We start from the raw sequence: 7,883 nt of genomic DNA on the forward strand, positions 1-7,883 counted from the left end.
CCGCCCGCCAGCCAGGAGCTGCCAGAGCCGCCCGCCAGCCAGGAGCTGCCAGAGCCGCCCGCCAGCCAGGAGCTGCCAGCGCCCCGTCAGCCAGCCAGGAGCTGCCAGAGCTCCCCCTCAGTCCAGAGCTCCCCCTCAGTCCAGAGCTCCCCCTCAGTCCAGAGCTCCCCCTCAGTCCAGAGCTCCCCCTCAGTCCAGAGCTCCCCCTCAGTCCAGAGCTCCCCCTCAGTCCAGAGCTGTCCCTCAGTCCAGAGCTGTCCCTTTCGGGTTCCCAGGTCAGGGTCGGCGGCAAGGGTCGCCGTTCCTAGGAGACCACAGAGGCGGACTAAGACTATGGTGGAGTGGGGTCCACGTCCAGCGCCGCCACCGCGGACAGATGCCCACCCAGACCCTCCCCTATAGTTTCAGGTTTCGCGGCCGGAGTACGCACCTTGGGAGGGGTACTGTCACGTTCTGACCCTAGTTATTGTGTTAATTGTTTGTTTTAGTTGGTCAGGACGTGAGTTGGGTGGGCATTCTATGTTTTGTGTGTCTAGGTTGTTTTTCTGTGTTCTCAATCAGAGGCAGGTGTCGTTAGTTGTCTCTGATTGAGAATCATACTTAGGTAGCCTGGGTTTCACTGTTTGTTGGTGGGTGATTGTTTCCGTGTCTGTGTTTTACACCACATGGTACTGGTTTCGGTTATTTACGTTACGTTTATTGTTTTTGTGTGGAGTGTTCAGTTTATGTGTTTTAATAAACAACCATGGACACTTACCACGCCGCATATTGGTCCTCCGATCCTTCTCGCCTCTCCTCTTCAGACGAAGAGGAGGAAAACCATTACAGAAGGCTAATAAAGTCCATGTATGTGTCCAAATGGCATCCTATTCCCTAGTGCACTACTATTGACCAGGGCTCAAAGGGCTCTGGTAAAAAGTATTGCACTATATAGGGGATACGGGTTGACTCCCACATTAACAATGTTCCGACATACATACTGTGGCCCTAGGTCTGGGATTTCGAACACAAGACCACTGCTGAATGCATGGCCAAAATAGCCGCAAAATCGCTCCAAGGTGGTCAGATGACGTGGTTAAATGCTGCTTTTCACTCCCCAAATCAGACTAATGCTGAACCACTGTAGATAGTGACTCCGAAAACTGTAATTAATACTGTTATGCATTACAGGACTATTCTATTGTGGATGATCACGACCCTACATCTGAAATCTAGTATTAGATCTCATTAATAGGAATGTTATGCCTGCCCCTTCCTGCTTGGAGACTAGAGAAAGAGGACTGTGATGTGATGTGTGGAGAAAGAGATCTGTGATGTTGATACTAGAGGTCGACCGATTATGATTTTTCAACTCCGATACCGATTATTGGAGGACCCATAAAAGCCGATACCGATTAAATCGGCAGATTTTTTTATTTATTTAATTTATTTGTAATAATGACAATTACAACAATACTGAATGAACACTTATTTTAACCTAAAATAATACATCAATAAAATCTATTTAGCTTCAAATAAATAATGAAACATGTTCAATATGGTTTAAATAATGCAAAAACAAAGTGTTGGAGAAGAAAGTAATGTGTGCCAATATGCAATATGTGCCATGTATGTGCCATGTAAAAATGTGTGCCATGTAAAAATGCTAATGTTTAAGTTCCTTGCTCAGAACACGAGAACATATGAAAGTTGGTGGTTCCTTTTAACATGAGACTTCAATATTCCAAGGTAAGAAGTTTTAGGTTGTAGTTAATATAGTATTTATAGGACTATTTCTCTCTATACCATTTGTATTTCATATACCTTTGACTATTGGATGTTCTTATAGGCACTATAGTATTGCCAGTGTAACAGTATAGCTTCCGTCCCTCTCTTCGCCCCTACCTGGGCTCGAACCAGGAACACATCGACAACAGCCACACTCGAAGCAGCGTTACCCATCGCTCCACAAAAGCCGCGGCCCTTGCAGCACAAGGGGAATAACTACTCCAAATCTAAAAGCGAGTGATGTTTGAAACAGTATTAGCGCACACCCAGCTAACTAGCTAGCCATTTCACATTGGTTACACCAGCCATTAGGCTGATAGGCTTGAAGTCATAAACAGCGCTGTGCTTACGAAGAGCTGCTGGTAAAACGCACTAAAGTGCTGTTTGAATGAATGATTACGGGCCTGCTGCTGCTCAGTCAGACTGCTCTATCAAATCAGACTTAATTATAACATAATAACACACAGAAATACAAGCCTTTGGTCATTAATATGGTCGAATCCGGAAACTATAATTTCGAAAACAAAACGTTTATTATTTCAGTGAAATACGGAACAGTTCTGTATTTTATCTAACGGGTGGCATCAATAAGTCTAAATATTCTTGTTACATTGCACAACCTTCAATGTTATGTCATAATTACGTAAAGTTCTGGCAAATTAGTTCGCAATGAGCCAGGCAGCCCAAACTGTTGCATATACCCTGACTCTGCGTGCAATGAACGCAAGTGAAATGACACAATTTCACCTGGTTAATATTGCCTAAGATTGATAGTTTTTTTATAAGATAAGTTTAATGCTAGCTAGCAATTTATTTTGGCTTCTACTGCAGTCGCGTAACAGGCAGGCTCCTCATTTAGTGCAAAGGTTGGAGCGTTGGACTAGTTAACTGTACGGTTGCAAGTTTGGATCCCCTGAGCTGACAAGGTGAAAATCTGTCATGCTGACCCTGAACAAGGCAGTTAACCAACCATTCCCAGGCAGTCATTGAAAATAAGAATGTGTTATTAACTGACTTGCCTAGTTAAATAAAGGTATTAAAAAAATTAAAAAAATAAAATGGAAACTTGAAATCGGCCCTAATTAAAATCGGCCATTCCGATTAAATCGGTCGACCTCTAGTTGATACTAATAGCAGTAAGGGTCAAATACAGTTAAGAATGAATCTCCTGCTGGCTGCCCTGAGGCTTAAAACACTATCACTCTATCTAATAACATTCCAACAAATCACATCAAGTAAAATCAAATGTTTTAGTGTATTTTAAACCAATCAATTTACTTCACAGTAAAATGAACACAGACTATGCATATTCCTGGAGGACACTAACTCCCTCAGTGAAGAGGTGAAGTATAGGTCTCCTGACCTAGCTGTCCTTGTGGCTAAAAAACTGATAGGAGACAAGGTGAAGAATGATATTCTTCCCAGTTCCAACCACCTGTAGTGGTAAAATTACATCAGTGACAGCTGATACATCTCTGATGACAACTGGCTGCTGGTGACCCCAAGGAAGCACATAGATGTTCACTGACTGTCTTTCATGAACTCAACTGCAGGTGGTCTCCCTCTCTCCCCCTCCTCAGCAGTCACAATGCACTATTGTCTATTAATCTCCCCTAAAGCAGCATGGAATTACAAGCAAAGACTTATTTCATGACATCATTAATACAGCACAATACTGTATTAGTACACATTATAACCCAACAGTAATAGTGACAGCATTGTGTAACCATGCAGACCAGTCCTAGGTTCAGACCATCCTCTGGTAGACTGTGGCCTGTGTCATCACTGCTGATGTCTGATCTCACGCATGCAGGGCTGCCTGCTCTGAGCACGACCAGGGCTGTGGCCAGCTCCCCTAATAGTGCACAATGTAATATACTAACAGATCTGGGAACAGCTGTTAGCTGTAGTCAGCTCCCACCATTAATCAGACCTGACTGTAACAACCCAACATAACCCAGCACTGCAACAGACTAAAGCACTCCTGGACATCTATAATGTTTGATGCAGGATAGGGGAGGTAGCGAGACAACCCACCCAGTGGCAATACAATGCCAAATGAAGAGCCATAGAATGACTTGAACATCGACCTAATCAGCTGATTCACATGAGCTTACTGTACCATTACCTAACATAACACTGAAACATAACATCATTACCTAACACTGAAACATAACATATGATTACCTAACATAACACTGAAACATAAGATCATTACCTAACATAGCACTGAAACATAACATATAATATGATTACATTACATAACACTGAAACATAAGATCATTATCTGACATAACACTGAAACACAACACAACATGATGTCCTAACATACAATCTTAGGGGAAAAAAGGTTCCAAAAGTGTTCAGCTGTCCCCATTGGAGGACCCTTCTTAGACCCTTTTGGGTTCCACGTAGAAATCTCTTCATGGAAGCCAAATGGCTTCTGCCTGGAACCATAATGGTTCTACCTGGAACCAAAAAGGGTTATTCAAATGGTTCTACTTTGGGGACAGCTGGAAAAGCATTTTAGCACATTTCTTTTCTAAGAGTGTAACATTGAAACATAACATAGCAATTTCAGAATATAACATTGAAACAACATAAATATAGACAAACATATGATAAATTCTCCAAAATACAGTAACCTCATCCAGCCATGAGCCCTACCCATAGACTGCAGCATTGATGCCCACCTGCTAATGAGCAGAGCAAGCAGTCAGGAGCTAAAATGGAGAGGTGTGTGTGCAATGCCATTTCCCCTCTTATGAATAAAAAAGCTACAGCAACAGCTCAGAGCCGTAGATGCCAAGTGGTCAATAATCACTGCTTGTTCCTGTTCTGAGATTCACCGAACTGAGGCACAGATACCAGACGAGATACTGTAATCAATTATTCAAACTCTTCTTTGCATCCATATGTCGCGAGAAACCCTGGACATAGCACTGCACTGCACTACGGCAGGCTTGGGAAGAGAAAACAGCGAGACAGACAGAGAGAGGCGGAATGGGAGGATTGTACTCACATGAATTTCCAGGCAGCCTTAGAGAGAAGTGTCAGCATCCAAGTCCACAGCTGTCCATTGTCAGAGTCCTACTGTGTTATAACAGAATACACAGAGAGAACGGTGAGACAGGAATAAAGGGCAGGGTGTCTGCTGTGTTTGGGAAGAAAAGGAGCGAGAGACTGAGAGGGGAAGGAGAAGAGAAAGGAAGGGAGGGAGGGAGGGAGGGGCGGATCCGTGCAAATACTGTTATTGATTGGCTCGAGAGCAGTGGGAGGAGTTTGGCTGTCCAATGGGATATACGACATGTAAATGAGATGTAAATTAGGTGGAGCATCTTCAGAATGTGATGGAGGGATAAGACTGTCTGCTGCAATAGGGTGTAACTTGTTTTAACCCCACCCCCTGCCCATAAAAGGACAAAGGATGCTTTTCACTGCCTTCTCTGGTGTCGTAATCAGGCTGCTATTTAAGATATAAGGAACACACAGAGAAGCTGTACAGAAGACAATGGCCAAGCCCTAATGACTGTATTTACCATTAATAAATATAGCCTAATGGTCTAGCTAGACTTTTATACAGATCACTTAGATGCCTACCCATTGAGCAACTGAGGGAGGGGGGGGGGGGATGAACTAGGATTCCAAACAAGATTCCAAATTTTGGATCTAGCGGTTGGATAAACCCACAGTAGAAATGGCTTATCTTTATGGATGAGAAGTGAAGGGAGTGATGGAGGAAGGGAGGGAGGGAGTGATTAAAGGATGTGAAAACAGTAGAGCAGACCAGCTAGGACTTCTTTATCCTGAAGGGTGAAAGACAAGAGGGTGGGGTGGTGCTACGGGGTTGGGGGGTATGTATAGGGGGTACATGTTGGGTGCAGTGGAGCATGCAAGGCGATGCTTTCAGAAGAGATGTGTAAAAATACCCCAATCCACACCCAATAAGGCCAGAGGAGGCGTCCCAAATGGCTCCCTGTTCCCTTTATGGTACTCTACTTCTGACCAGGGCCCATGGGGTAAGTAGTGCATTATATAGTGATGCTCTATTTAGGGAAAGAGTGCCATTTGGAACGCAGTCCAGGAGCATCTCTGGTGTTTCAACAACAAAGGCTTTTGATCCTCACGATTCTTTTGTTCTCTTCCAGAGCCATAAAGTCCTTCATTAAGGGGTTTAGAAAACTGGTGCATCTAGGTGGAGGAGATAGAAAGAGTGAGGGAGTCAAAGGAGAGAGAGAGGAGGGCGATACATGGTGGCAGTAGGAGGTGATGTGTTTATGCTGACACAGGTGTGGAGGGGGTAAAGAGGGGGAGGAGGGGTGGAGGAGGTGCGGGGGCGGGCATAGGCGGCCGTCTCAGGGTTACATTGTAAGAGATGGGGTTGCTATGGAGACTGCATCCAGCCCAAAAGGCAACCAGACAGACAGGCAGACTCAGCAGCAGCCACAGAAACCAGACTGTACGGTAGATAACAGAAACCAGACTATACAGTAGATACCAGAAACCAGACTGTGACTATACAGTAAATACCAGAAACCAGACTAGATACCAGAAACCAGTAGATACCAGAAACCAGACTATACAGTAGATACCAGAAACCAGACTATACAGTAGATAACAGAAACCAGACTATACAGTAGATACCAGAAACCAGACTGTACAGTAAATACCAGAAACCAGACTGTGCAGTAGATACCAGAAACCAGACTATACAGTAGATACCAGAAACCAGACTGTGCAGTAGATACCAGAAACCAGACTATACAGTAGATACCAGAAACCAGACTATACAGTAGATACCAGAAACCAGACTAGCTGCTCCTCCTCTACACGTACATGTACTTAACAGCTATGTCCCAAATGGCACCCTATTTCGTAGATAAGTGTACTACCTCTTGTCGAAAGTAGTAAAATATATACTTGGGCTCCCTAGTGGCGAAGCGGTCTAAGGCACTGCAACTCGGTGCAAGAGGCGTCACTATAGTCCCTGTTTTTGAAAGCTGTATCACATCTGGATTGGGAGTCCCATAGGGCGGCGCATGATTGACCCAGTGTCCTCCGGGTTTGGCCGGGGTAGGCCGTCACTGTAAATACAAATCTATTCTTAACTGAATTGCCAAGTTAATAACCTCTACAAGATCGGTGAGTCCCCCGTGGGACGGTTGACCTAATGTAGGCTAATGTAATTAGCATGAGGTTGTAAGAAACAAGAACATTTCCCAGGACATAGACATATCTGATATTGGAAGAAAGCTTAAATTCTTGTTAATTTAACTGCACTGTCCAATTTGCAGTAGCTATTACAGTGAAATAATACCATGCTATTGTTTGAGGAGAGTGCACAGTTATGAACTTGAAAATGTATTAATAAACCAGTCTTGATCACAGTCGAACACAGCAGTCACTGGGTCAGTCGAACACTTTGCACATACACTGCTGCCATCTAGTGGCCAAAATCTAAATTGCGCCTGGGCTGGCATAATACATTACGGCCTTTCTCTTGCATTTCAAAGATGTACAAAAAACACGCTTTTTCTTTGTATTATCTTTTACCAGATCTAATGGATTATATTCTCCTACATTAATTTAATATTTCCACACAATTCAGCTACGCTCTTCTCAACTTACATCAACAACATAGCTCAGGCAGTAAGAAGCTCTCTCATCCATTTATATGCAGATGATACAGTCTCATACTCAGCTGGCCCCTCCCCGGGTTTTTTGTGTTAAATGCTCTACAACAAAGTTTTCTTTGTGTCCAACAAGCTTTCTCTGCCCTTAACCTTGTTCTGAACACCTCCAAAACAAAGGTCATGTGGTTTGGTAAGAAGATTGCCCCTCTCCACACATGTGTGATTACTACCTCGAAGGGTTTAGAGCTTGAGGTAGTCACCTCATTCAAGTACTTGGGAGTATGGCTAGATGGTACACTGTCCTTCTCTCAGCACATATCAAAGCTGCAGGCTAAAGTTAAATCTAGAATTAGTTTCCTCTATCGTAATCGTTCCTCTTTCACCCCAGCTGCCAAACTAACCCTGATTCAGATCACCATCCTACCATGTTAGATTACGGAGATATAATTTATAGATCAGCAGGTAAGGGAGCTCTTGAGCGGC

At 43.8% G+C, this 7,883-nt stretch overlaps 1 protein-coding gene across 1 annotated transcript in view; it reads right to left on the reverse strand.

The window, feature by feature from the left end:
- The window catches only part of LOC135546374 (tripartite motif-containing protein 3-like), a 43,493-nt gene extending 38,559 nt beyond the window's left edge, over positions 1–4,934 (reverse strand). The window contains exon 1 of the mRNA XM_064974736.1: positions 4,790–4,934. The gene's annotated coding sequence lies outside the window, so the exon portion shown is untranslated. The remainder of the gene's footprint in view (positions 1–4,789) is intronic.
- Between the last annotated feature and the right edge of the window lie 2,949 nt (positions 4,935–7,883).

This window comes from Oncorhynchus masou, chromosome 9 (assembly GCF_036934945.1).
Source record: "Oncorhynchus masou masou isolate Uvic2021 chromosome 9, UVic_Omas_1.1, whole genome shotgun sequence".
In the NCBI taxonomy this organism is placed as follows: Eukaryota; Metazoa; Chordata; class Actinopteri; order Salmoniformes; family Salmonidae; genus Oncorhynchus; species Oncorhynchus masou.